This window comes from Zeugodacus cucurbitae, chromosome 4, assembly GCF_028554725.1.
Source record: "Zeugodacus cucurbitae isolate PBARC_wt_2022May chromosome 4, idZeuCucr1.2, whole genome shotgun sequence".
Taxonomy (NCBI): domain Eukaryota; kingdom Metazoa; phylum Arthropoda; class Insecta; order Diptera; family Tephritidae; genus Zeugodacus; species Zeugodacus cucurbitae.
Genome location: NC_071669.1, coordinates 68899081 through 68905605, shown reverse-complemented (window position 1 = coordinate 68905605; position 6525 = coordinate 68899081).

Sequence of the window (6525 nt, the reverse complement as noted above, 5' to 3'; positions counted from 1 at the left end):
CACACACACACACACGCATACACTGCCAAAGGGTAAGTTTTTCATGCGACTACTTAACATTCGAGCGCATCGAGTGCTGGAAAGTGTTAAAAAAGCGCTGTAATTACCAGTTTCAGCTGAGCTTAGATGCTTGCAACATTAAATGCTGGGCACAGCGCGGTGGGAGGCGGGCACACAATAGTTGTGTTGCTTTTGTTGTTATTTCGCAGTTTGTTTGGCGCATTAATATTTGTTGGCATAATAAATCTTTTCCTCTTTGTTGTTTTTTGGTTTTTGTTCGACGAAACTTTTATTCTTACTTAGTTGGCGGAGCTTTCGTTATGGTCAAAACTTTTGAAAAGCAGAAATTAAAATGTGGCTAATTTATAATTTTGTTGCATTTCGGTGTTTTTAGGTGGAAAATTGTTGGCATAAATGAGGTTCGTAATTTTGTAAACAAAAATAGTCATTTAACACACAGTTGAAGAAATTTTAGGTGCACAGAAGACATATTGGCATAATTTAATTTAAAATATGAGATTTAGATTAGCTTTTTTAATTAAAGTTACGAAAAATACTCGAACAACTCTCACTTGCTGCAGGGTTTGAGTTTGATTGGCAGGCTTTTACGAGTCTCTGACAACCACGATCTTGAGATTTCTTTTTAATCTTACTTGGTGTGAGATCAAACTTGCTTGAATCACATCTTCTTCTTCTTGACTTGTAGACACCGCTTACGCGGTTATAGCCGAATCTACAACAGCGGTCCTTCCATCGGAGTGGAGGCCTCCCTCTTCCTCGGCTTCTACCAGCGGGTACTGCATCGAACGCTTTCAGAGCTGGAGCACTTTCGTCCATTCGAACAACATGACCTAGCCAGCGTAGCCGCTGTCTCTTTATTCGCTGGACTATGTCTATATCGTTGAGTAACACATACTGCTCATCATTGATACAGACCGATGCTTCTTCTCCATTATCTATTTGCTGCCTGTATAAAACTTCTCTTCTTCTCACTTCTTTCATATCTTATTACCGTAGTCTTTCTCGAAATCGGAGAAGAATCCTCGATTTTATAACTATTACACTCAACTAGATTGACCTAATCTTCGATTTTCTTATGAGAAGACCTCTATGGACGTGTCATATAGCAAATATTTGAGAGTCAGACCAAAATCCCAACGAGCATCCTCTCTTCGCTCCTCTATGTAAAGTAATGTTCTATTAAGTTAAAAATTTATATCTTAGAAGCTTTACCAGCATTTCTCTTCTTGCTTCTATAAAACTTTTTGGCTGATAAGTAACTAAATCTCCTTCAAAACAAAGCATACAACGCACTCAAAAGGTATATTCGAAAGATAGCTTCTGAAAACACCCTACTTGAATATGTGTGCTTAGTACCCAATCGCTTAGTAATTTTTCGAATCTTAAGTTTATCTATGTATTACGAGGGCATTACCCTTCTGCCACTAATCTTCAAATGACTAATTACTTCAACTAACTTACGGTATGCGCTACTTCTTTAACCACTGAATTTGTGGAAGGATATCGCATCCTTAATTGAGGACAAACTATTTAAGCTCATAAATTTAAAACTTTCCGAAATTATTAACTACATCTGTAATTAACCAAGAGTAAGAGATTCACCACGCTCAGCGGCGCATTAGTTTTCAAATTTGCCTACGAATCCAACAGCCAAGAAACCCTAAAACCAAAAAGCAAGAACAAAATATGCCTGTTGCCAAAGGCAACAATAAACTTTAAACATTAGCGCAATAATGATAACATGCCACTTACAAGTGATGCGAAGCTACTAACAGCATCCAGTGTGCCAGAGTGAGTGTATAACGTCAAGTTGTCGTAAATATTCCGTCATCGGTGGAATTCAACGCACCGAACACATTTCAGCATTAATCATTACGCTTATCACCGAACATAACAACACGCCACAAAGGTCAACTCCAGCTGCGGTGGCTGCGGCGGCCGCGCTGGCAGGCTTTCACGCTGCGGCACATTACCCATATAAGCGGCATTCCAAGGATGTCGTAAAATTTTACTACTACAACTCCTTATACTCGAACATGCATACTTCGCACTTACAATCAGCCGGAGACGCAACAAAAAACGCAAATGCGTATGCGAACGCGCACGCTTGTCGCTTCGGGCCTGTGCGTGTGTGTAGGCGCACACAAAAAATTGCTAACAACTATAAACTTTAATAATAACTTTTAATGCCATACCTGCTTGCGTACTAGGTACCCCGCTCGCCGCCCGCCACCCGCCGCTTGTCGTAATTTCACAGAGTACTTTATGCCTCGAAGCGCTGCATCGTCGTGTAAATCAAATGTGTAGCAAAACTCAAGCGTTACTCCCACATATGGCACTAATTAGACGCATACCGTCAGCCATTCCATTTATTAAATACATAAATGTGGCGCGTTTAAGGCCCGTAGGAAATAATGGCAAGCAACCAGATTTGTTTGAGGAGGGACTGAGTTTAATTTTCCCTGCTTCCGAAGGCATCCGAACTCCAGGTATGCCTATTCATCAGTTAATCTTAGTCATCCCCGTTTACGTTCCAATGCAAGTAAAATAATCCTCTGCTGCGACTGAAACTCTCGTTTAAATGAATCAGGAATCAGTCCTTAAGCAGATGTTTTATACAAAACCTTTAACTACCGAATAATCTATACAATAATTAAGTCCCGCGGTCTTATTTAATGGTTCTAAACTCAAATACCTATAAGATAGATCTTTTATGTTGCTTTGTGGTCAAGTTTTTTCTTTAATAGATGATATATGATCCATTGTTTCATTACAAATTACATCCGGAAATATGACATTACATAACGTGGGATGACGACCATAATATATTATATATGTTCAGATCCAATATCACCATCCTTAAGAGGTCGCGAACTTAGCGCATTTGGAATATCTCTGTCTAATCTACCATCGAATAGTAGGATAAATCGGCTCTCAAAAAGTCTCGAGTAATTGTTCGTATTATTTTTCATAGAATTCGATCGAAGTCAAAAATTAAATTGGACTCCTTAATTTTAAATTTTATATATTTTGAGTATCAATCTCTACTCCACTTAATAGATTGTCTTTATTTGCGAGTTTATAGTATCTCATATGCTTGGTAGTTTCAATATCGGATGGCGACATAGGAGACACAATCTTAGCTGCCTTACTTTCCAAATGCAATATAAACACAACACTTTTCCAAACGCCAAAGAAATTCAACACAAATAACGAGCCTCTTAGCATTTTACGACTGCGGAGACAACAAAAGTTGTAGCGAAATCATTGCCTTTATAATCGAGCAAAAGGCGATACAAATTTTGAAGAAGGAAACAGCCTCAAGAATTGCTTGCCCGGCCATAAGTGTGAGTAGCTGACATAAAAAGCATATTAGATGGCAATGAGGCGTTGCCGCCGAACAAAAGCAAACTGCGGGAGGTGTGAAAATTTTTAAGGCCTGTGACAGTGAATAAATTCAGTATGTGTGCCGTTCTGTCTGCCTGGCAAGCTTAATAGCGGGCAATTGACTGCAATATGCTTACACACGGCTGTACATTTTATGAATATTGAAATACATACTCGCCTATGGCTGGGAGAATGTACATTAAGCAGCACTGAGTGCCGAGCGCTGGTCTACCGGCCTGCTGCTCCACATCTCCTTTATAATGGCAATTTTTCGCACTTCGCCGATCGTTCACTTCTTTGCCGACCGTAAATTAAAGTGCCTTGTATAAAATGTGCGTGTCTATGATTTTATTGTTGGCAATAACAAGTGCATTTAGAGGTGACATTTGTATTTTATAGGCGAGCGGAGTGTTCTTTTTAAAGCAACCGATTGTGAGTAATTCGTTGTTGTTATACTTATTTGTATCTATCATATCTATAACGATGGGGTTGGTGAAGTGCATATGGTGGGTGAAACGGGTCGCATACTATTCAACTGTCTGAGACTGGGACGAATGTGATGTGAATGTCAGAACAAGGTGTTAAATAATTGAGGACTTACTTTATCGGAGAACCAGGCGATAATTTGCTCTTCAGAATCGATAACTTGTTTCGAAAATCGTGAATTCCTGAAATCTCCGTTATTGACCTCAGCTCAGCAGCGATATCTTTTTGGGAACACTTCGATAGTCCAAGTGAACTCTGAGGAGTAACAGCATAACAACTTGCCTTCTCATTCACTCTCTAATATGGAAACATCTTTGTTAGAGCCTTTTCACTATTCCTAAGGCAGCCAAGTTAGCTTCAGTCAATAATCTATGCAATTGTTGACTAATCCCTTAAAGATAGTTACAGCTGCTATTTTACTGTGTAGTTTTTCCTTAAATATTTTAGTGGATATTTCACAGTAGTTTGCTTTTTGGTGGGCTATGGACAAAGTAACCCTTTTTCAATAAACTCAACTAGCTTTTAATACTCACATAAACTTTAACGCAGTTAAGGGATCAAGCTGCGATGGCCAGCGCCCTGTCCTTGCTCATTTGCATTTTTGGCCATATCCTCGTTAACTAATGAAGCAAATATGTGGTCACTGAACACGGTCAAAAATTACATATGCATATATGTATGTCCTCGTGCTATGGGCTAAAGTATCTATTAAAGGTATTTACATATATTAAACTATCCGGCATATGTAATCCTTTCTTCGGTCGCTCATATTTTGTCAACATTTCATTGTATTCATACTCCTTAAGGCAAAAAAAAAATTTATACTAAGGGTGCTTTTTTAGAGCTGTGGAAATATCGTTTTAAATAGGAAGGATGAACTGTCAATATTTTAGCTTCTTTGTATGAAGATTATTGGTCGATCAAATTGTATACCCTATACTTTTGAGAGTACGTCTTTCAACAGTATATTGAATATAAATGTCACACTCTTATATTTACTTTGACAGCTATTTTGAAAGCCACTCCTTTAAACGATTGTATAACTCTAATAAAACCACCCTATATATGATATTAGTCTCTTAATCCACGGTAGTATTTCATATTGCAGCAGGTGCTTAACTTGAACGGAACTTACGAATAAATACAAAAAATATTTATTTGTTATCGTGTGCATTCTCACTCAGTTGGTGGTATTGCGTATGACAGCCTCCACAGTCACGGTGGTCGCAACGCTCAAAAACGTCATTCATTCATTCATTTAACCACACACATACACACACGAGAGTAGTGATCGTAAGAACGATAGAAGTTTTTTGGTTTACCTTTTGGTCTTGCTTGCCGCAAAATATCCAGTGAAGTGCTCAAGTAAATGTAGGATTATTGATAATCGAAGAGATAGGCGGCCATCCAATCGATGCACTCGAGAATTTGGTAAAACTCTGGAATTATTTACGCATTAATGATCGCTCATATCTTGTCTCTCGAGGGCAGTTCTATCACTTGATTGGCAGTGGCTTCAAATATCGGATGAAGAAAGCTCTCATATCATAAGATGAGGTATTATAAGGATTGTAGGCATTATCAAAGCTTGGATGGAGTATGTTTTTAACATTAGTAATCATCAATAGGAAATTCGTTTTCTGCTGGAAACTATCTGAACAATGCAGTATGGTTTTTTGGAACACTAATAATCCCACTCGGAATGAGATAAAGACTCAATCAAGCACCAGCTATATTTGTATACATATCGCAGAAACAGATTATACATGAATAACCTTCAAGACCCCAAAGCTTAAGCTGCGAAATAAATTTTAATTAAAACATGCAAGAAAATATCAAAATTACCAGCATTTTTACCCCCGAGCTATTTATTGTTGCAGCGAGAAATTTATTGAAGGCGAAAATACTTAGGTTCATTTTGTTTGGAGGAAAAATAAAAATTTTCGCGAAGAAAGAGTTATGGCCAAACGCATTTTCAATGTTGTTGTTGTTGTTGCTCTTTTTTTAGAAGATTTTGTACACTATTTTTCTTATGCGTACACAAAACATAAAACTACAACAAATGCACGTGGAAAAGCTCGTGAAATAGTTGGATAGTTGAGCGAATGCCCGCAGCATTGCCAAAAAAACTTTAAGCGAATTCCGTTAAGTGGATACTTGCTAAAAGTTACGTGCGGTGCTGCGGAGTGTAATAAATTCACAAAAGAGCGCTAAAATAAGTTAAGAAACAATTGCGTAAAAGAGTTATAAATTTAGTTGTGGAGATTATTTTAGCGGGTCTTTAAGTATATTGCGAATCACTTTTTTGGGGTGTTGCAATACAAGTCGAAATTTGTTGTAATTAAAGAAAAATCTTTAAGTTTCCAGAGAATGCTTCCAATTATTGTTGAGAATAAAAAAAATTACTTCTACCATTTTCATCAATTTCAAAGATCTCCAAAAATCAATAAATTCATTTTCTTATAATTAACTTTTTTGTTGTTGTTGTTATTACAAAAACTCTTATTTTCGCATTCCATAATCTATAGTATGGAATGCGAAAATATGAGTTTCATACTACTCAAGTTTCATACTACTGCACACTTCTTCGACTATTTTCAATTATTGCATAAGTAAGTTTCAATGGAAGTC